Source organism: Silene latifolia, chromosome 7 (assembly GCF_048544455.1).
Source record: "Silene latifolia isolate original U9 population chromosome 7, ASM4854445v1, whole genome shotgun sequence".
Lineage (NCBI taxonomy): Eukaryota > Viridiplantae > Streptophyta > Magnoliopsida > Caryophyllales > Caryophyllaceae > Silene > Silene latifolia.
Genome location: NC_133532.1, coordinates 47,386,085 through 47,409,632, shown reverse-complemented (window position 1 = coordinate 47,409,632; position 23,548 = coordinate 47,386,085). Strand labels below are relative to the sequence as shown.

Below are 23,548 nucleotides of genomic sequence, written 5' to 3'. Positions count from 1 at the left end.
CGAGTTGCCTCCCGGTCAGCGCTAGTTTCAGATAGGTCCCAGCTCGACCTTCTCCTCATCATCTTCCAAAGCCGCTAAATTTTCCATAACAAGGCTTCTGACTGAACGAAGTCCCCTCGGCGTCCATGAGCTTGACTTTAGGCCTCCACACCATCGCATCAACCGGAGAACAACAACTCCTTGCAGCGTCATGGCTCCCACCTTTTGCTTCCTCGCTCGCTTTCTTCTTATATGGCATAGCCCTTCCAAACCTCCACCCGGGTCATCAATTCTTACTGTTCCAGTCTCCAAACTCAACGTACCATGACTGCCTTCTGGGTCTTCCAACCTGTCAAGACCTGTAGAAAGAGTAACAGAAAGATATTCCTCCAACTTGCTCCCAAACTGGGGTGGAGGTAAATCAACAACAATATGTGACACAACAGAAGGATTAGAAGGAACCCCATCGGGTTCTACAGAAGGGATAACATTACAGGGCATGACTTGCATAGGTGCCCTGCGTATACTAGACTGGGTAAAAACCAAGTCCTCCCCTCCTACCTGAAAGGTAAGTGTCCTAGCCCCGACATCTACAATTGCACCAGCAGTGTGCAAAAATGGTCTCCCTAAAATAATAGGGGTATTGTGTCCTCGGGTATGTCTAAGACAACAAAGTCGATGGGAATAAAGAACCTCCCGATCCTAATAGGTACATCTTCTAAAACTCCTAAAGGCCCTGATAAAGAACGGTCGGTCATCTGAACGGTCATGCTAGTGCACTGAAACTTGGTCAAACCTAATCTCTTAGCAAGCGATACAGGTAAGACACTGACACTATCACCTAAGTCACATAAAGCATTGTCAATTAGGTGGGTCCCTATATGACATGGTATAGAAAAACTACCTGGGTCAGCTAATTTCGGTGGAGTTTTATTCTGAAGAAGTGCAGAGCCCTCCTCAGTCAGAGCCACCGTTTCAACTTTATCTACATTCCTCTTACGTAAAAGTATTTCTTTCATAAATTTTGAGTAAGAGGGTACCTGGGTGAGTAGCTCGGCAAACGGAATATTAACTTTTAAGACTTTCCAAAAGATCGACAAATCTGCCGAATTGTTGTTCCTCTTTTGTCCTCCGTAGCCTCTCTGGAAATGGAATTTGGGGCCTATAGGGATTATCCTTATTTTCATATTTATCGTCCAAATTATATTTAGGCGACGAATTAACAATTTCAGCATCAATAGTGCTCGATCGAGCAACTTCACTAATCGATCGAGGGCTTTTCTCAACATTTTTGCTCGATCGAGCAATTTGGGGTGCTCGATCGAAAGGCCTGTTTTCCTCACTGCTCGATCGATCACATTTTTCCCCTCGATCGAGCACTTCTTCAGCAAATTCACTTGATAGACCATCTGAAACCGGCCGATCGAGTACATCTCGTGAATTAATCACTTTTTCGTCAAAAGACGCCTTCCCCCGAACAGTTGCATTATCCTCCAAGACTGAAAATCCAGCATCATTATAGGCATCTCAGGTCCTTCACAGGGAGGACCGCTCCCGGTATGAATAACATATACCGTCTCAGGTTGCCTAAAAGTTCGCTCGGCAATTACTTGAGCCAAATGAGTCCCAAGTCTCTTGATAATGTCATCTTTAGCTTGCATAATCTCTTGCGCTTGCAGCGCAAGTGTCTTCACTATAGATGTCAATTCAGCAATCTCTTCATTCTTTTTAGCGAAGGGGGAGTTTGTTGTTGCGGCGGCCAAACAAATGGAGGCTTTTGATAGCCTCGTTGCTGAAACGGATGTGGCGGCACATGTGTCGGTTGTTGCGCAGGTGGGGTAAAGCTTGGGTAAGCCCCACTGTGGTTGCCATAGGAATGACTACCTTGTCTACGCTGCTTAAACGCATAGACTTCGTCGTTCTCTGCCATACAAATAACAGCATTATTGTAACACCCCCATATTCAGAGGAGCCTTAACTAGGCCTTCCTTTGCATATAAGGGCGTTACCGTCTCGGTTGCCCGAGGATAGTAATAATAAAATGTCGATGAGAGAACTATTATGTTATATTACAAGTGATTTAAACCAACAAACGATATAAAGATACAACTCAAAGCTACACTCTAATGCTAACAAATCTCGTGAGGACTCATCCCTGCCCGGACTCCAGCTATCAACAACATCAACACCTGCTAAGACCGACTGCTCACCATAAGGGATCACGGCAGACACATAACAAACAAAACAACCACACAAGGTCAGTACCGAGATAAGATACGACAACAACAACATAGCTATCAACACGACACAACGCTAACAGTCTCACACACAATAACAATAATCCAATCAACCTCTGTCACCGACTGTCCACTGGACCAGCCCTGCCAGTGGGGGACCGCAGCCGTACCCACCAAATCCCCGCTCATCATACGAGCGATAACCCTGTCCATTAATGTGCACATCCCCTTCCGTGGCGGGTTCCACGAAGGGCAAAACTAGGGCGTGAAGCCACTCCCGCAAGTGACCCCACTCAGCCGAGGACGCGCCTCGCGAACCAGAGACAAACAATACACAGACAGCTGCGACGCAACAACCAACAACCTGTATGTATTAACCAACTACAGCCTATACGCTGCCACACAATGCCACGACAACACAACAATAATGATACGATAATCGACACACTAGACTATCCACAGAAACTGAGTAGGCGAACCTACCTTTAAGCAACTGCAACCAATCCATGCCAACACATGACATATCCAGCAATCAAGCAATGCCTATAGCCACAACACAACATCAATTACTACCAAGCAAACCCTAACTACAAAGATGAGGATACAGATGATGATTATGACATACCTATAAGGAGAAACCCGGCAAAAGACCGCTACCCGACTCAAGCTACGCTCTCCTACGGCACAAGGACCTTCAAAGGGTTTCCATGGAGGTTTTGCGGTGAAGGGAAGGGAAAGAGGCGACCAAAGGGTAGGAGGAAAGTGGCGGAAATGAATTGCGGATTTAACAAAACGCGATTAAAAACCCTCGCTGAAAACTCGATACTCGATCGAGTACCCAACATACTCGATCGAGTGGCCCCCTACTTGATCGAGTAACCTAGCTACTCGATCGAGTAGCCTCTACTCTATCGAGTACCACCCTTAACACGTAACCCAAGATATTTTTGGCACGCACTTCTAAGACTATTTCCGCTCCCAAGGTCAGTCAACGCTGGTCAAAGGGTCTCTAAAAGGGCGGGTATTACAGTCTTTCCCCCTTAAAAAGAACTTTGTCCCCGAAGTTCAACTCACCTAACTCAACGCCCAAGACACGGAAAAACACGCCATCAACATTCTTCCTACTCAAGTCATTACTCTCCGGAAATACCATCCCCCATGTCATCATCATCACCGTCTAACGCTCTATTCAAATCGACTCTTACAACTATCATGCAAACATTGTCATCATCAACTGTCACTCTATATGTATACATCAACTCTTACAAACTATCCTATATAAAACATCAGCCTCGCAATACGAACCATCACAAACAACGATCACCCCTCATATAATAACAACTATCAACCCGAAACATATCTCATATCAACTTCATGTTGCACAACTAATACCACCCTGTTACTCAACAACGCGATTCTATTACGACACATTGCACCACAACTATCTCTTTATGACCGTCCTTTAAAACATACTATCACATTCACTTCAATGAACTAAAGTAACCACTTACACTTCATATAAGCAATGTGATCAAAGTAATAGAAAATTTAGTAATTAAACAACAGAACATTGTAAACGAATAACAACATAACTTCAAAATCAGTCTTTTTATTTTGCGACATTACTCTTCCCCTCTAAAAAGGAACTTCGTCCCCGAAGTTCACCACCAAAATTACAACACATACTACTTATTACTTGATTCATAACATGAATTAGAAACATATTATTTATTATGGACATTACTCGCTAAGCATATACTCGTTAAATTATAAATCATACACAAACCACCGGAATAACTAGCCGCCGTCGATAAAGCACGTTACTATCATATGCACAAACGTATGAAGAGATGTAACTTCAATGGATCAATAGTAATATGGCATATGTAATATTAAAACAACAAGAAACCGTCACCACTTCACTACTTTTTACAAATATACATGTAAAACCGAAACTTGACTTCCAACATATGAACTTAACGGTTCATAGGTGTTACTACGCACTAATAACTACATTAAACATCAAACTTGCAATTATAAAACAATTGCACACTTTTAATTTTCGAAAACCTCCTGTAACAGTGCTACTCGATCGAGTATGTAATGATACTCGATCGAGTGCCATGCTACTCAATCGAGAGTCTTGGCTACTCGATCGAGTAGCCCAAAGATCAGAATGCTTTTTATCTCTCTTTCCTGCAGCTACTCGATAGAGTACGGGGTACTCTGTCGAGTACCTACAGGCCAAATTGCCTTATAAAACTTGTCATAAATCAACATACATATACATAGTCGTCATATAACTCGAGTCGGGATGACTCCCCGACTCCCAACATCCTGCAACAAGGTCACAATATCAAATCCGGCCTTATGGTCAACAATACAAGTCCATAAACCAAGTCTCAACGAAAACAACTACCAACATCTAACAATGCTACCAACATCTAAAACCAACGACCATAAAGAAAGATAAAACAAGGAGCATCACTCCTGCTGCTGCTGCTGTTGCTCAACCATCATCTCATCATCACCACCACCTCTAGAAGTACCCGCTCCCGATGACCCAATCCCCACATCTACTCCTGCTCCGGCTCCCGGACTCACGTACCATGGGGTCAAGCCACCGTAGGCAAAGGACCGAGTTGTCCCCCACGTCGACCGATCCACCCCGTAGGAGTGGAAAACCCTTGTGTAGTCCCCAACTCCACTCCACCAAACCGGATGCGGTCCCTCGGTCCCTATCCCCTGAGTGTACGCCATCTCGTGCATGTTCCTGAGTGTCAAAGTAGATGACACTCTCTCCGCCAAGTAGCTGGATCGCGTCTCCGGGGTGTCGAGGTAAGGGTAGCACGGAAAAGGATGCTGCTGCTGTGGTGCTACCGGCCGTGGCCTAGTCTCCGAGGTCCTCTCCCTCACTCGACGGGGTCCTCTCTCCAACCTAGGTCTCTCCACCACCACAACCGCCGCATTCTCGTCCTTCTTCGGCTCTGGCATCACCTCGAGAATCGTGTCGTCGATGAGGTAGGTCTGTAGCTGGCGGGGTCTATCAACATCCTCCTCCCCCTCCTCATCATCAGAGTCCACAGTCACTACCGCCGGCTGTAAGGGCTCCATCGGTGGGAGGTGCTCAGGAGCTGGAATCTTCATCCAACTCATGCCCCATACCCTCCAAGCTAAGCTACCGTCAACCAAAGTCCTCAACCATTTCAGGTCGAGATAGTAGTCATGGTCCATAGTGGGCACTGGGGTAGCTAGAGGCACATACTCCGAAGAAGCCTCAAAAGAGGTTAGCTTTTCAGCTAACCGAGTGGCGATAACGCCACAAATCAAGTACCGGGAAGAGGCAGTAGCCATCAAGGCAAGGGCAGCACAAACCATGGAAGGAGCATTAAAGACCACTTTCCTGGTCCGCTCTGGGTTGAGGTAAGACATCAGAAGCAACACCTCATGATTATTCAGTTTACTGATATCCGGTCTATCATAAAGGAGGTTCGAAAGAGAACGGAGAAAGACCCTCAAGGTAACATGCTGAACGTCATTAATTAACATGTTACTTGAGGTAGGAGCGCTTTCGTCGGACAAGGCATTAGGCGGCGGACATCGTACTCAGCGGGAATATCGGTGATAGAATCCTTGGGAGGCTTGGCCAACCCAAGGTGAGGCAAAGCAGATCCATAGTCAACAAAAGCGGTGTTCATCAACCTAAACTCAACGGTCTGGGCAGCTGGGTCATAGCTAAAGGAGCTAATAAACTCCAAGGTAAGAAAAGGATAACAGTGTTTCCTCAGCCTATACAACCCAATAAGCCCCAAAGTCTAAAAAATGTGACGGACATCCGTCTCTATCTCCAAATCCTCCAACAATGTAGTGTCTATACACCTCGTCGGTCTCATTTTGCGTTTTTGTAAAACTACAAAACGCTCTCTCTGTTTGAAATCGACAAAAACAACAGAAGGGTACTCCGGAACTGCGGGTACCACGGGTCCACTCCCTTCCCCAATCTCAGGTTGAGTAACCCTCCCCCGTTTACTTTGACGGGTTCCTACGTTCGGTCTCGGCATCTGTTTCAGCATATGACTTAAGCAACTTGCATAAACACGTAAAGCATATACTTCATGTAATTTGGACTTTACATACTCAGCTAGGTACACAAATTCACCAACAAGTTCGATATGTGAAGCACAGAATTCATGCCATTAACTTTGAATACTCAGCTAGGTACACACATTCACCAGCAGTTTCCCAGATTTGATATATAAACTCAGTTTACAGCAACTCATAAACCACAATTGCGAAAAATTTATCATGGTGAATACACATGCTCAACAAACTCTAACATCCTAGCATGATTCTCATGTTACCCTATACACACACTTAACAACATGTGAAGCATTTGAACAAGCTCATGGAAAGGTAATTTAGAACATATCATCATCAACCTTCAATATTAGGAACAACAACTTAATTAAACTTTTCAGACGGTCTCTACAGCTGTAACAATTTTGACATATTCTTCATCATTCATCATCACTATTATCATATTGAAATTCAACCTTTACTTAAGCAGTCATATACAACACCAAATTTCAGATATAGCAAACGAATTTCCACTTGAGGCACTTTTAAGACGGAGTTTTAAGGCAACTTTTTAAGGTGAAAATCATCAAAATCCATCCTTCAACATGATATAAACAATGTATAATACTTAATTCCATCATCTAATCAATGTAAAACAATCAAAAATCAATTTCAATTTTGTAACCCTAGAAATTTCGGTTTCAATATTGATAATTTATAGCCTATTTTACAGCAATTAATCACCAACAATCAAAGAAAGAGGGCATGTGAATCATATTTCAACAATTAAAAGCAACAATCTATCCATATGAGTCGATAATTTCAGGTTATATAATTATTCTAACATATCCAACTCAATAAATTATGTGAATTAGGAAGAAAGCATACCTTGATTAAGTAGCAAAGTAAAGAAACGAAATTAAACAAAGAAATCAACCCCAAGAATCACCACCAACACAAAATGAGGAAAGGTTTTGAGAGGAAATTAGGCTTAGGTTTTCGAAATATAGAAGAAGAATGAGAAGAATAGAAAGAATAGGGGTTTTAAGAAACCCGTAAGATTCACTGTACAGTAACCTACTCGATCGAGTGTCTAGGGTACTCGATCGAGTACCACCCTACTCGATCGAGTAGGCGCTATTTCGTCGAGTATCTGCAGAAATGTTTCCACATTCCGACGTCATAGCTTCCTAACTAGATCGAGTGAGGTCTACTCGGTCTAGTAAGCACTCGCACTCGGTCAAGTATAGTTATGTACTCGGTCAAAATACGAGGTAACTTGAAGATTCCTACAAAACAACATCACGTGTCGATTCCAAACTAAGTTCGGAATTCGGCACTAATTATCACACTCGTTCATGTATTACAATCATTACTCACGCATAACGTATCGCCTCAACTAATAAGGTGTATGTCACATTACGCTACACAAATTACCCAACTCGGTTTACCTGCTACCGAATCATTCATAAACATAATCACGTCATCATATTACACTTAAACGTACCTTACATATTACTACCAAACTCGTGTTCACTCCTACTTGAAGCATATAATTAACATTAATTCATTCTTTCATATAACATATGATTGCATATGCTCATAACAAATTAATCTATCATGTTCTACATTCAATCATAAGCAAATCATCTTACACAAGTCAATTATTACGCAGCGGAAAAATTTCAACCAATAAACAAGGCATAAACGCATTACTATATGCTATGTTTCAAATCATAACTCAACAATTCTATAACTATCATCATCGTACTCACGGTAGGGTTTATAAACTCGTACATGACTACTGTCACCATCAACTTACAACAAACACCAGCATGTTCATCCTTCTATTATAGCACACCCATTCACATTCCCACGCATTTCTATCGAATAGACTTTTGTCACGTATCTCAAAATCATCATACAAGCTCACTAATCATGCCAAAACTTCACTAAGCACGGCCCAAATACAGCTATCACATCCTTATTAACTCTAACCAAGACTCAACTACAAGTAGCTCCGACACAATTAGCATACACGTCACACATATACACACAGACTCCACATTCCCGTACCATGTGACTGGCTTAAGTATCATGGGGCCAAGATTTTGAAATGAGGGCGCCTACTCACCCAAAACCTAGCATCAGCTGGGGCTCCCATTACACATACACCAGGTTTATTTTATTAGACTCACTATGTTCATTATTTTTTTTATTTGTTACAGGTTCCAAAATCGTCGCTCTGATACCACTTTGTAACACCCCCATATTAAGAGGAGCCTTAACTAGGCCTTCCTTAGCATATAAGGGCGTTACCGTCTTGGTTGCCCGAGGATAGTAATAATAAAATGTCGATGAGAGAACTATTATGTTATATTACAAGTGATTTAAACCAACAAACGATATAAAGATACAACTCAAAGCTACACTCTAATGCTAACAAATCTCGTGAGGACTCATCCCTGCCCGGACTCCAGCTATCAACAACATCAACACCTGCTAAGACCGACTGCTCACCATAAGGGATCACGGCAGACACATAACAAACAAAACAACCACACAAAGTCAGTACCGAGATAAGATACGACAACAATAACATAGCTATCAACACGACACAACGCTAACAGTCTCACACACAATCACAATAATCCAATCAACCTCTGTCACCGACTGTCCACTGGACCAACCCTGCCAGTGGGGGATCGCAGCCGTACCCACCAAATCTCCGCTCATCATACGAGCGATAACCCTGTCCATTAATGTGCACATCCCCTTCCGTGGCGGGTTCCACGAAGGGCGAAACTAGGGCGTGAAGCCACTCCCGCAAGTGACCCCACTCAGCCGAGGACGCGCCTCGCGAACCAGAGACAAACAATACACAGACAGCTGCGACGCAACAACCAACAACCTGTATGTATTAACTAACTACAGCCTATACGCTGCCACACAACGCCACCACAACACAACAATAATGATACGATAATCGACACACTAGACTATCCACAGAAACTAAGTAGGCGAACCTACCTTTAAGCAACTGCAACCAATCCATGCCAACACATGACATATCTAGCAATCAAGCAACGCCTATAGCCACAACACAACATCTATTACTACCAAGCAAACCTTAACTATAAAGATGAGGATACGGATGATGATTATGACATACCTATAAGGAGAAACCCGGAAAAAGACCGCTACCCGACTCAAGCTACGCTCTCCTACGGCACAAGGACCTTCAAAGGGTTTCCATGGAGGTTTTGTGGTGAAGGGAAGGGAAAGAGGCGACCAAAGGGTAGGAGGAAAGTGGCGGAAATGAATTGCGGATTTAACAAAACGCGATTAAAAACCCTCGCTGAAAACTCGATACTCGATCGAGTACCCAACATACTCTATCGAGTGGCCCCTACTCGATCGAGTAACCTAGCTACTCGATCGAGTAGCCTCTACTCTATCGAGTACCACCCTTAACACGTAACCCAAGATATTTTTGGCACGCACTTCTAAGACTATTTCCGCTCCCAAGGTCAGTCAACGCTGGTCAAAGGGTCTCTAAAAGGGCGGGTATTACAATTATGCCCCGCAGCACCATATATCTCACAGTAGGCCACCTTTTGTGCCATAGTATGGAACTGAGGTGGACCACCCCAAGATTGCCTACTCTCCAGCTTGTCAAATCTGGCATTAAGAGCTTCAAATTGTGCTATAATTCTGGAGAAGTTAGACATCTTGGTAGAAAAATCAAAGGTATTCAAGCCTTCCCTTTGACGCTTTTCTCCAAAAATCCTGTCTAAGTAAGACCTGTAGGACCTATCAGAACAAAACTAGAAGAAAAGATAAGAATTGCCTCAAGGAATAAATTCCTTAAGGCTAAAGACAGACAAAAATAAAGCAAGTAAATAAACTAGTTGCGTCCCCGGCAACGGCGCCATAATTTGACACGGCTGTCGCAACCTTATCAAAAATAAACCTAACTGGCCTAAACTTATACAACAGAGGTAAGTCGGGTATCGTATCCACAGGGAGGTGGTCACTATCTACTTGTTATTCAGTCTGTCTATGGTCACAAAATAGGGGGTTTGATTTGTTTGAACTAAACTAATGAACTAAAATAAAAACAATAAAAGAAATAACAATTAAAATAGCAAGAGTGAAAAGGATTGAGATCAAATAGAGAGAAAGATGCCAGGATGTCGGTTCACCATGATACTACACAAATCAGCTAAAGGTAAGGTCAGGCGGTCTGATGTGAGAAGGGTAGTGGAAAGGTCCTTCCGGTCCGCTATCCGCCCTAGATTCTTCCTAAATAGCTTCCACTCTAATTAGGGTAGTCTATTGTTCATAACAGGTCTGTTCATTCTAATCTTCCGATCTAGGTCTGAATTTAACCAGTTTAGTTAATTCAGTTGCATGCATTCAACCTAATAATTACTATTATATTGCTATAAAAAAATTCTCACATTAAAAACCTCCTAAGCTAATTATCGCGTCATTGTTTTACTATCATGGCTCCTCTAATCCTAGCAATAGAGGAATTAGCTACGCACGAGGATAAATAAAATAAAAACAATTGAATAAACTATGCTAAACATGATATTAAGATGAATAAGGAGAAATTGCATGAACTTAATAACAATACTAATAAATAACAGAAATTAAAGACAAGAATTAAAGTGTGCAAAAGAGAAATAATACTTGAATAAAAGGAGAAGGGAAATTATAAAAGTTGAGATCCGGAAATATAGAAGCAATGTCGAACGAGATTCAAAATTAATGACAGAAAAACTGAGTGATTAAGGGTAAAAGATGAGATCACCTAAACCTAATTATGTCTTTCCTTTATATAGGAAAGATATTTGATTCCCTAAACACGTAACTTAAAATATCAAAATAAATAGGTTCACGCAAGAAAATCCCGCATCAGATAGCAAAGTGTTCGATCGAGCACATCCAAACTACTCGATCAAACATCTCCCAGCAAAAACCTCTCGATCGAGTACTTAATCTACTCGATCGAGGTACACCAATTTGCCACCTCTCGATCAAATACAGCAGGGATTCGATCGAGGACTGTTCACCATTCAAAAGATCTCGATCGAGCAGACAAGTCAGCAAAAGCTCTCGATTAATGGGTATGCCACTGAATCAGCCATATGACGTATGATCTCAGCTTTCCAAGATGACTTCACGTATCCCGAGACAGTAGTATTCTCGCTCCAATTCTTCCATATCCTAAATGCGAGCTAAAGGGACAGTAAAGGGCTCCATTCTGCTTCTTTTAGGTCCATTCCTGTAATTAAAGCCAAACGAACCAAAGTAGACTATTCAGGGTATTTCGTAGCCTAAAACTGCGGGAATCGCATAGAAATGCATGCAAATAAGGCTGAAAACGACTATATAAAATGCAAGCATCATTTAGCCAAGGCATTCCTAGCCAAGTACTACCCGTCATCGAAGACCGCCATGGTCCAAAATGAGATCCATACATTCCAACAAGAGGATGGAGAGTCCTTGGGAGAAGCATGGGATATGTACTAAGACTTGATTGCTAGTTGTCCTCACCATGGAATACCGCCTTGGTATATCACTCAAACATTTTTCCAAGCTCTATTTACAAGAACAAAAGAAATGGTGAATGCCTCCACAGGAAGGGATTCGATCATTTGGGTGATGAAGAGGGCACGACTCTAATCAAGAAAATGGTAGACTCCGAGGCAAACTATGGCACAAGAGGGAATATCTTGAAAAGAAGTAAGCACCCTTCCGAATTTTTAGTGAATGTGGAGACTAATGCTAGGCTTGATATGCTCAACAAGAAATTTGATGAGTTGAGTAAAAAAATCAAGTAAACCAAGTAAGCCAAGCTACCAATTCTCATGGACCATTCATGGAGGAAGTGACGTAAAGATCAACATGTGAGTCATGTGGAGGGATGGGTCACACTTATGAAGTGTGTGCAAATAACCATTATAACAATTTTGATGAGAACAATGTGCAAGAGGTGAATGCTTTCCAAGCATTTAAACTTCTCTAACCGTCCACCCAAGCCCTCATTCAACAACAACAACCAAGGATCCAACCAAAACATTGCCAACCAATCTCAATCATACCAATTTTATGGGGGTAACCAAGGGAACCAAGGTAATCAAAAACTTTTACCAAGGAAACCAAGCCAACCAAGGGTTTGGTCAAGGGTTCAATCAAGGATACAACAATAACCAAAGGTACAACCAAGGGCAAAATCACGGATTTAACCAAGGTTACCAAGGGAACAACCAAACTTCCAACTTTAGAGATCAAGGATATGGCTTTCCTCTTCCAATTTCCAACCAACCTTTCAACCAAGAGCCACCACCCCAAGCAAGTAATACCATGGGAGATGCTAAATATGACAACTTGGTGAAGTTGATAGGGGATTTGGCAAGTAATACCCAATAATAAATCAATAATCTTGAAGTTAAAGTGGCTTCTCAAACTCTCATAAATCTTCAAAGACCACCGGGTGGATTTTTAAGACAAGGGCAGAATCCAAGGGACCCTATGAAGGAAAAGTAAGTTAATGCTATCATGGTGGGAGTTGAAGAGGAAAGAGAAGAGTCATATGGTTTGCCAAGTCAAGATGAGTTATCGTACACTACTCCCTTTTCCATGGCTATGGAAACATTCCAAGAAGTTGATCATGAGCCCGAAAAAGAGAGCATGGGAGGCTATATGCTTGAGCAAATAATGACAATTCATGGTACAAGCTTGGATGTTAAAGTCGACCCGGATAAGGGAGAGATGGTTATGACTACACCAACCACTATGAATAAAGAATTTGTGCTTGAGAAAATTGTGGAAGCACCAAATGTGAGGGTAGAAGTTGAGAGGAACCTGGAAAAAGAAGAGATGATCATAGTGGAAGAACACTCTTTGGCCAAGCAAGAAGGGGCCAATGATACTTCAAGGTATGACAAGTTTATGGACTTGGTAATGAAAATGGAGACCTCCAATCCACCTTTGGTGGAGATACCTCATTACTCTGAATTCCTTGAAGAAGTCATTTCTAGACGAGTGGACATTGGTGGCCATGAGCTTGATTCCTCAAGTGAGGAGTTCAATGTGCTCAAATCTAAATAAATCCCCATCAAACTTGATGACCCGGAGAGTTTCTCAGTTCCGTGTACCGTTGGTGACCAAAAGGTGGATAATGCTTTGTGTGACTTAGGGGCAAGTGTGAGTGTCATACCACTTGCCCTTGTGAAGAGGTTGAATGTTACAAGCCTGGCCCGCACTTCTATTACAATCAAACTTGCCGACGGGACAATCAAATCTCCAATTGGGATTCTCAAGGATATCATGGTTTAAATTGGCAAGCTTTCAATTCCTACCAATTTTGTTGTGTTGGACATCCCTATGGGAAGACGCTCTCATATCATTCTTGGTAGGCCATTCTTGGCCACGGGAGGAGCCGTCATAGATGTCAAAGAGGGACGATTGTCATTCAAAGTCGGGAAGGAAAAAGTTGAATTCAAGCTACCACATGCTTCAAAGAAAACCGTGGGTCAAAATATGTTTGACGTGGAAACATTAGAACTCCATGAGAATGAAGATGAGGACATGGAACTCTTAATTGCTTGTGAGCCAAAATTTGATAATGAGTCCCCGGCTAAGTTCCATGAAGAAGAAGTGAATGCTAAAGACAAGTGTGGGGAAGAGGGAAAGACTTGGGAAATAGAGGTCAATGAAAATTCGAACTCGCCATACTTGGGGAATTAAGGCGCAGTGAGAAGAACTATGATGTTCATAGTTTTGATACGAGCTTGGAAGACATTGAAGCTCTTCTCTTAGATAATGGCCCAATTAATTTGGAGGGTCATGAAAAAAGGGAAGATGAAGTGTTGATGATAGAAGATGAAAAAAGTCAAAAGGAGTTGAAGCTTGAGGTTGGAGAGGATCACCTCAATGTCCTCCCACCCGAGTTCGATTCTAGCACCAATGCCCCTCCAAAAACAAAACCGATATTGAAAAGAAGAAACCAAAAAGATGGAGGAAGAGATAGGAAGGAAAGAGGGTATGTGACCCTAGTGTTGACAAAGACAAGAAGAAGCTTGAGGAAGAGGTGGACTGTAACACCCCGTATTTTATTAAGTTGGATAAAATTCTTTTAATTGCTATTTTGAATTTAATTACATCATTTAACGATTTATATATATATGCTTAGCTAATTAATTAATTTCATCATAATTCGATACGTAAATTTTAATAATCATTAATAAGTTTATTTAAAGTTAGTTCGAGTTTATTGAAGTTAGTTCGAGTTTATTTATTTAATAATTTCCGTTTCTTTACGAGTCCTTATGAAAGTTGTTTTAAGTGAACCCGAGATGGATTTTGGGAACAAAACCGTCCAATTAGCTATTTTGAGCTTATTTCACTAAATTAGCAATTTTTATTCATATCCGTTAGTTTCGTAAAAATCGCTAATAATTCCGTTTCAAGCCGATTTCTTATTATTTCCGTTAACTATCTGAGTTTATTTTATTTTTCATTCTTTAAACTTATTTATTATTGATTCCATTTCATTTATGAGACTCTTTCTTAAACCGGTTAAATTTAACTCGAAACAGTTTTAATAACTATCGAAGTTTCTTAACAACGAAGAAACGTACGTATAATATATAGCAGGCAAGCAAGCTCGTCACTCATTCTTTCATTCTTTCACGCCTGTTTCTCTTCTTCGTCCCTCTGGATTGTTCTTTCTTTTTCACGTTTTCAATTTTTGTTCCAAACATTAATTCCATCCCTCCGTTTCTCATCCGTTTTCTACTATTTTTGTTCCATAGCGCTCCTTTCGTCGTTCTCGTCATTCCGATGTAAGTAACATTCATTTTCGTCATGTATTTTTACAAACCCAATTTATACTTTCAGCTTTATTTATTATAAGACGGTTGTAGATGCTAAGATAGACGGTCTTGTAGAAGATTTGTTAGTCATAAATGATTAGTTCAATCGGAAAAAGGTAACAATTATAGATTACTCGATATTACTTGTAAAATATGTTTATTTCGAATGCTGGTTAGTCTGTTTTATAATTGAGACGGTGTATAATTATATATAGGGATCATTATGGATGTTAATTAGTCAGTTGTATAGTTGAGACGGTGTATACTGATATGTGGAGATGATTGAGACGGTGTATACTGACCTCTAGGGATCATTTGGGATGCTAGTTAGTAAGTGGTATATTTAAGACGGTGTATCTTTGACATGTATGGATTATTTTGGGGCGAGTTTGGGATGGATAAAATGGTGCCTTTCGGGATTGTTTTTGGGGCGTAAGAGCGGCCCGAGGTTGAGACGATTCACCGAACATGTTTGGGACCGAGTTGGGTCGTAAGGATGAGTGCTTGGGGCGGGTTTTGAGAACGCAAATCTGGACTCTTAGACCATGTTTTCATCACGGATTGTGGAATGGTTTCACGACTGTTTGGCAGCCGTGGGTAGTCGTCATGGGTGGTCTCTTGCAGTCTAGTTATGAGCTAGTTATGAGCTGTGTGGTGGCGGGTTATGAGACAAGGCGTGGCTTTGGTTTCAGTAGCTTAGCGATGGCCTGGCCGTGGCCTAGGCAGTGGCCTAGCTAAGTCACGAGTTTGAGGCCATGTGTAGTTAGTGGTTAGGCCGAGTTTGAGGTTGTCATAATAACTTTTGAGCCGTGTGTATAAATTGTTTTGACGCTAGTTTGGTTTATTTAAAATATAATTAAATTAATTTCCGTCTCATATTTTATATAACGATAATTCGTTAATATCGTCCTTTCACATAATTATTTTAGGTGACTCATATGTGGTTGAAGATGAAGAGTAATTTTGGGTTTTAGAAGCTTTCTCAAGTTATTACTTGTCTCTTTGCTAGCGTAAGGTAACTATTCCGAGTTACTCGACGAATTAATGTCACATTAGTAGTTGATGTTGTGTTTGTTGTTTGATAAGTGTTTAGGTGATTGATAATGTTTTACTTTCGTTTTTCACATGATAGAAATTGGAAATAGCATGAGAATAATATTGCGATAAAATTTGTGATTTGGGCCAAAGTAGGCCAAGAGACTCGAAAGTGGGCAGATTGACCGAACGAGTTTGGTCAAACTAGGTTTAAACCGGTCAGCCTCGATTTGACCGATGACCCGTCGCGGGACTCGGGTCGAGGGTTTGTCTTTGAGGTGAGATTGGTTATTTTTGGATGTTTTATGTTGATGCCTTAATATTTGTGATTATCATTTCACATGTTGGTTGTTGGATGAATTGGTTGCCTTATACTTGAGTCTTCTTGCCTTGTTGCCATTTTAGCTTGTTCTCATGAATTATGAGATTAACGGTTAGCTGGAATTTGGATTATTACTGATATTGGAGATATTGTTGGATTGTCAGCTGAATATGCTCTTGCGTAACCTTTCATATGCTAGGGTGTGTATGATCATTTGAGTGTGCAAGTTTGGACTCTTTGCCCCTCTTATGGTTAATTGGGTGTCTTACTTGTCTTGTGTGGTGTGGGCTAAAGTATTCAAGCTGGGACCTAGATTGGTTTTATTTAGGTCCTAGGTGAGTATTTCGGCCTTCATCATAGATAGGCCATTATAGTCTTTGACGAGTGTATGTTCACAGCTTAATAGCCTTTGTGTTCCTGGCTTGGTGGGTTTATATCCAAGCTGGGGCATGACCTTTTTGCCTATTTTGTGAGGAGATGGTCAGCTTAAGTACTAGCCAACCCTTTGGTGGACTCCTTAGGGTACTCATGTGGTTTTATCATGAGTCTTGGGTGCGGTGGTTTTATCCGCATTTCTCTAGGTCTGCGCAGTCTAGGATTAGGGTTGAGTCATATCTTGGCCATGTTTTAAATGTAACCTCTGAGCCAAGATACTAGGTGTTTTGGCCATGTTTTATTCATATTAACCTCTGAGCCAAAATACTAGCTTCCCTACCTCGTGGTATAGACTCGAGTTACAAAGTGACTATTGACTGTACTAGGAACTTATGCCTGTCTCTAGATATATTGCCCTTTCTTGTTTGATGATTCTATGAATCATAGAAGGTGAGATGCAAGCCGGCTATGGTTGATAGAGTGTGGATTCCCGTGTGTTATTTGACTCACATGATAGTGTAGCTTGAGTTGGTCTAGTATTCACATGCTAGGACTATGTGTTGTTGTATTGTTGTTCACATGATAAGCACGACTGTCTAGCATCTATATGCTAAGGCTATGTGTTATTCGTATTCATATTCTTATGTTTACATGTTATATTAATTATGACATTTCGTGGTTGGGAGAACTCGGAGTTACTCCCCCTTTGGCCGTGGCTTTCGTATTTGTATAAAATGTGAATGACAGGTAGGTGATGCATATATGGGGTACATGGACGAGCTAGCGAGCAAAGTAACCTTGGGACCTAGATTGGCTTTATTTTATTGTGACCCTTAAACACTTTTTATGTCACATACATTTTAGGGACATATGTCTCCCTCTTTACATTTGGTTGTATAATTTGCTATTCACGACTTTAGCGATGGTTATGTTGTGAAACTTCTAGTTAGACCTTGTATGTTTGACACCTTCCAATTTGGATATCTTTATAACAGGTTCAGGTTTTAAAAATTACAGGTTTTTACCCAAATGAACCTATTACAAACATATCCATGCAGTTTTATTCTAGAATTACGTGTTTATTTTTCCGCAATAAATGAGGGTGTCACAGTTGGTATCAGAGCATATTTGCTCCCGACGCACGTTTGTGCACCTGAATATAAATAACTTGACCTTAAAATAATAAACTTGAGAGATGGGTAAGATGGGTAGACTTAGGACCTTATGTTGTAGTCTCTTTGTGTTTGCTCTTTGTTAGGTACTAACCTGTTTGTTGATTGTCATTTAATAATTGTTGCGTTCTTGGATCAATGACCGTGAGCTTATCTATAGCTAATGGAGTTATTACCCTTATTATAAAAAAAAATTTGAACTAAAGGCTTTGAAAATATTTTAATGTTTTTCACTGGTTTTAACGTCAATTAGTGTTAAAACTTGTTATTGGAGACGTCTGATAATTAGTTTTATCATTTGTTGGTGTAAAAATGTATTTTTATGTCTTTGAATTGGAATATTGATGTTCTTGAGTGATCGCCAAGAGTATCTCCGTTCCATTGAAAGGACACTTATATTTTACGAAGATCAAGATTTAGTGCCTATTGCTGAGGATTGAAGATTTGTTCAACCTTTGAAGAATGCTTCTACTTCCTTGAAGATGTTTCTCGTTCTTTTTGTATCTCGCCTTATTCTTAATCTCTTGGTGCTTATCCTCCTTCTAAACTCCCTTCTGTTTTACTTTAAAAGCTACGCTTGTACTCCTAACTTGTCCTTTGTTCTTTGCTTATCCTCCCTTAACGCCATTAGATAGTACTTTTTCTTGTGAGGAATGGTGACCTTGGTTGGAAAATTCGACTTTTGAGGAGATTGTTTGTGTCTGACCCTTAACCCTGGTTTTGAGAGAATGTGATGTTAGAAAGACTTAGGTAATGTGATGAGACATACTTAGTGATTCTTATACCTAGTTCCTTGACAAAGTGAGTATAATCGTTTGGTGGATTCTTTGTGTTAGGAATGAGTTGCCTATGTAATTAAAGTTATAGAACTTGGCTTTGTTGTTTATGTTTGGGATTTGAAAGCTTAGTAGGTTGAGCGTCGTCACCTTAGGAGTAAACATGAGATAAGTTTAGAATATGAATTTGGAAGAAAACCCATTTTTAGATGTTAACAATCCCGTATAGATTGGGAATGTGATTTGGTGTTAGTTGTTTCTTGAGAACTTTGTTGAGAAGTCTTTGTCAATTTATTCTTTGGTTTTTAAAACATTGAGGTTGTGTCGAGTTCTTGAGATACAGAGATACTTTTATACTTGAGTGGTAGATTTGCTTTAGGGGAAATCCTAATATGTGATAAGATAGGTGGAAGAAGTATCTAACCGGTCTATCACCCCTTAAGCGAGCGTTTATTTTACCTTGACCCTTGTTTGGGATTTGGTCGTTTTGTCATGAAGGTACAATACCCTAATAGGCGTGACCTTGTTAGAGAGAACCTTAAGTTTTAGGAAGCGTATGGATTAAGCCTTAAAAATCCTCTTTCGTACCAATAATCGTTTTCCTCCCTTTCGTTCATACATTGGTTGGATTTGATTCTTAAGTATAAAAGTTTACTCGTTATTTCCTTGTCTTGAATACCTTCCTAATTTCGATATCTCTTCTGGTTGGTAACTAGTTATCTTTATGATTCGACTCTTTTAGTCTCACATCTTGACATGTTCATATATCCCTTTTTAAATTTCCTATCATTTCCTGACCTGGTTATTACCCTTTGTTTCCTTAGTGGAGTGATGACATTGTTGTTTAAGATTTGAGTATCTGGCGTTTCCTTGTTGTCTAATTTTCCTTTCTCCTTGATCATAAGCGTTACCGTTCATACCTCATTTCCTCGCTTCATCTTGCTCCTCCTTTAAGTTTGACACTTGTATCTTGTGAAACTCTATCCTTGACATCCTTGTAAATTTGACTTCAATTCTTATCCCTAGGAAGTTCATCATACCTCTTTTGTTGGTTAAATTTGAACCCTCTTAGCATACTTGTATCTATGATGTCTAACTTACTTTTCATTTCGCACAATTTCTAAATATTTCAAGCTACCATTTTTGGTTTGTTGTTAAAAATTTTAGGGTTATTCTACGCGGTAATCCTGTGTTTTTTTGAATTCTAGCTGGTAACCCTTCATTTTTCAACCACCCACATGGTAACCCTGAACTTATCAAAAAAAGTTCTCCGTGACCCCCAACTTTTATTCCGTTAAAAAACTCCGTTAGTTTGCATGTTTATTGGGACCTGGGCTTGTTTTTTAGAGTTCAAATGCTTAAATGGCCAACTAACTATGGTCTTCCCAACTCAATTAAATAAATATACCCCAAATTTTCCTAACAAATAATTATATTCTAGGTGTGGTAAGACTTAAGAGTATAATTCATAATCTTTTTATTATCATTATTATTATTATTATTATTATTATTATTATTATCATCATTTTTATTGTTTAACAAAGAATATTAAAGTAGTAAAAATACCGATCCACATCTTACCTTTGTTTTTTTATAAAAATAAAAATAATATAATATCAATTATAATCTAATATAATTTATAACAAAAACAAAAGTAAGATGTGTTTCAATATATTTACTACTTTAATATTCTTTGTTAAGCAATAAAAATGATGATAATAATAAGAATGATAATAAAAATGTTATGAATTATACTCTTAACACACCTATAATATAATTATTTGTTAGCAAAATTCGTGGTTTATTTATTTTAATTGAGTTGAGAAAACCATAGTTACTTGGTCATTTAAGCATTTGAAGTGTAAAAGACAAGCCCAAGTCTCGATAAACATTCAAACTAACGGAGTTTTTTTAATGGAATAAAAGTTGAGGGTCATGGAGAATCTTTTTTCATAAGTTCAGGGTTACCATGTGGGTAGTTGAAAAACGAAGGGTTACCAGCTAGAATTCAGAAAAACACAGGGTTACTACGTAGAATAACCCAAAATTTTATGTTACTATTACAAAATTTTCCCTACTTGTAAAGATTTGGAAAATGAAAATTCGATTTGATTCTCTAATTGCTCTTTGAGTATAGACTTCTTTATCATGGTTTTGAGTTGCTAAACCTGAGATTTTTGTAAATTTTATCCAATTTCTATTCACTTTGATCTAATTATGATGCCTTTGTCAAAGTTTAATATTATATTTTCAGGAATTTGATTCCCCTTTGAGTTTAAAGGTGAAACCTTTATTTCCATTTTGGCTTTTACAAAAGAAAATTTGAATGGATTTCCTTTTCTTTTGATTTTAACGTTGATCGGATGTTAGAACTCGTTATTAGAAACGTTTAATAACTTGTTCTACGCTTGTCGGCGAATGATTTTTGTTGTCTTTGACTTGGAAAGTTAGCGTTCTTGTGTGCACGACAAGAGCAATTTCGTTCCATGAATGAGACTTATACTTTTGAAAACTTTTCATTAATGTTTCTGAAAGTATTTTGATTTTCGATTTATACAAATAATTTGCTTTTTGACCTTATCTTTGATTTGGAATGTGATGTTCTTGAATACGTAACGAGAACACTTCCGTTCCTCTCGATGAGAGTCCAGTTCATTTTCGGGAAAATTTTAGTTGAAGCTCTTGAAAGAATTTTGATTCTTACGATAAATAACCTTTAAAATGTTTTGGTTACCGATTCCAATTCCAGTTTTATTTTTATCACCTTTCATTTATACTTTCAAGTTTCGAGGACGAAACTTTTTAAAAGATGGGGTGATTGTAACACCCCGTATTTTATTAAGTTGGATAAAATTCTTTTAATTGCTATTTTGAATTTAATTACATCATTTAACGATTTATATATATATGCTTAGCTAATTAATTAATTTCATCATAATTCGATACGTTAATTTTAATAATCATTAATAAGTTTATTTAAAGTTAGTTCGACGTTATTGAAGTTAGTTCGAGTTTATTTATTTAATAATTTCCGTTTTTTTACGAGTCCTTATGAAAGTTGTTTTAAGTGAACCCGAGATGGATTTTGGGAACAAAACCGTCCAATTAGCTATTTTGAGCTTATTTCACTAAATTAGCAATTTTTATTAATATCCGTTAGTTTCGTAAAAATCGCTAATAATTCCGTTTCAAGCCGATTTCTTATTATTTCCGTTAACTATCTGAGTTTATTTTATTTTTCATTCTTTAAACTTATTTATTATTGATTCCGTTTCATTTATGAGACTCTTTCTTAAACCGATTAAATTTAACTCGAAACGGTTTTAATAACTATCGAAGTTTCTTAACAACGAAGAAACGTACGTATAATATATAGCGTGCAAGCAAGCTCGTCACTCATTCTTTCATTCTTTCACTGTTTCTCTCTTCTTCATCCCTCGGATTGTTCTTTCTTTTTCACGTTTTCAATTTTTGTTCCAAACATTAATTCCATCCCTCCGTTTCTCATCCGTTTTCTACTATTTTTGTTCCATAGCGCTCCTTTCGTCGTTCTCGTCATTCCGATGTAAGTAACATTCATTTTCGTCATGTATTTTTACAAACCCAATTTATACTTTCAGCTTTATTTATTATAAGACGGTTGTAGATGCTAAGATAGACGGTCTTGTAGAAGATTTGTTAGTCATAAATGATTAGTTCAATCGGAAAAAGGTAACAATTATAGATTACTCGATATTACTTGTAAAATATGTTTATTTGAATGTCAAGTTAGTCTGTTTTATAATTGAGACGGTGTATAATTATATATAGGGATCATTATGGATGTTAATTAGTCAGTTGTATAGTTGAGACGGTGTATATTGATATGTGGAGATGATTGAGACGGTGTATACTGACCTCTAGGGATCATTTGGGATGCTAGTTAGTAAGTGGTATATTTAAGACGGTGTATGCTGACATGTATGGATTGTTTTGGGGCAGTTTGGGATGGATAAAATGGTGCCTTTCGGATGTTTTTGGGCGTAAGAGCGGCGAGGTTGAGACGATTCACTGAACATGTTTGGGACTGAGTTGGGTCGTAAGGATGAGTGCTTGGGGCGGGTTTTGAGAACGCAAATCTGGACACTTAGACCATGTTTTCATCACGGATTGTGGAATGGTTTCACGGCTGTTTGGCAGCCGTGGGTAGTCGTCATGGGTGGTCTCTTGCAGTCTAGTTATGAGCTAGTTATGAGCTGTGTGGTGGCGGGTTATGAGACCGGGCAGTGGCCTGGCCGTAGCTTAGCAGTGGCCTGGCCGTGGCCTAGGCAGTGGCCTAGCTAAGTCACGAGTTTGAGGCCATGTGTAGTTAGTGGTTAGGCCGAGTTTGAGGTTGTCATAATAACTTTTGAGCCGTGTCTATAAATTGTTTTAATGCTAGTTTGGTTTATTTAAAATATAATTAAATTAATTTCCGTCTCATATTTTATATAACGATAATTCGTTAATATCGTCCTTTCACTTAATTATTTTAGGTGACTCATATGTGGTTGAAGATGAAGAGTAATTTTGGGTTTTAGAAGCTTTCTCAAGTTATTACTTGTCTCTTTGCTAGCGTAAGGTAACTATTCCGAGTTACTCGACGAATTAATGTCACATTAGTAGTTGATGTTGTGTTTGTTGTTTGATAAGTGTTTAGGTGATTGAT

At 39.3% G+C, this 23,548-nt stretch overlaps 1 non-coding gene across 1 annotated transcript; it reads right to left on the bottom strand.

Annotated features, from left to right (window-relative positions):
• Positions 1-11,759: 11,759 nt before the first annotated feature.
• LOC141593230 (small nucleolar RNA R71) lies at positions 11,760-11,866 on the bottom strand. The gene has a single exon (XR_012521332.1). It is a non-coding gene; the product is annotated as a small nucleolar RNA R71 (small nucleolar RNA).
• Between the last annotated feature and the right edge of the window lie 11,682 nt (positions 11,867-23,548).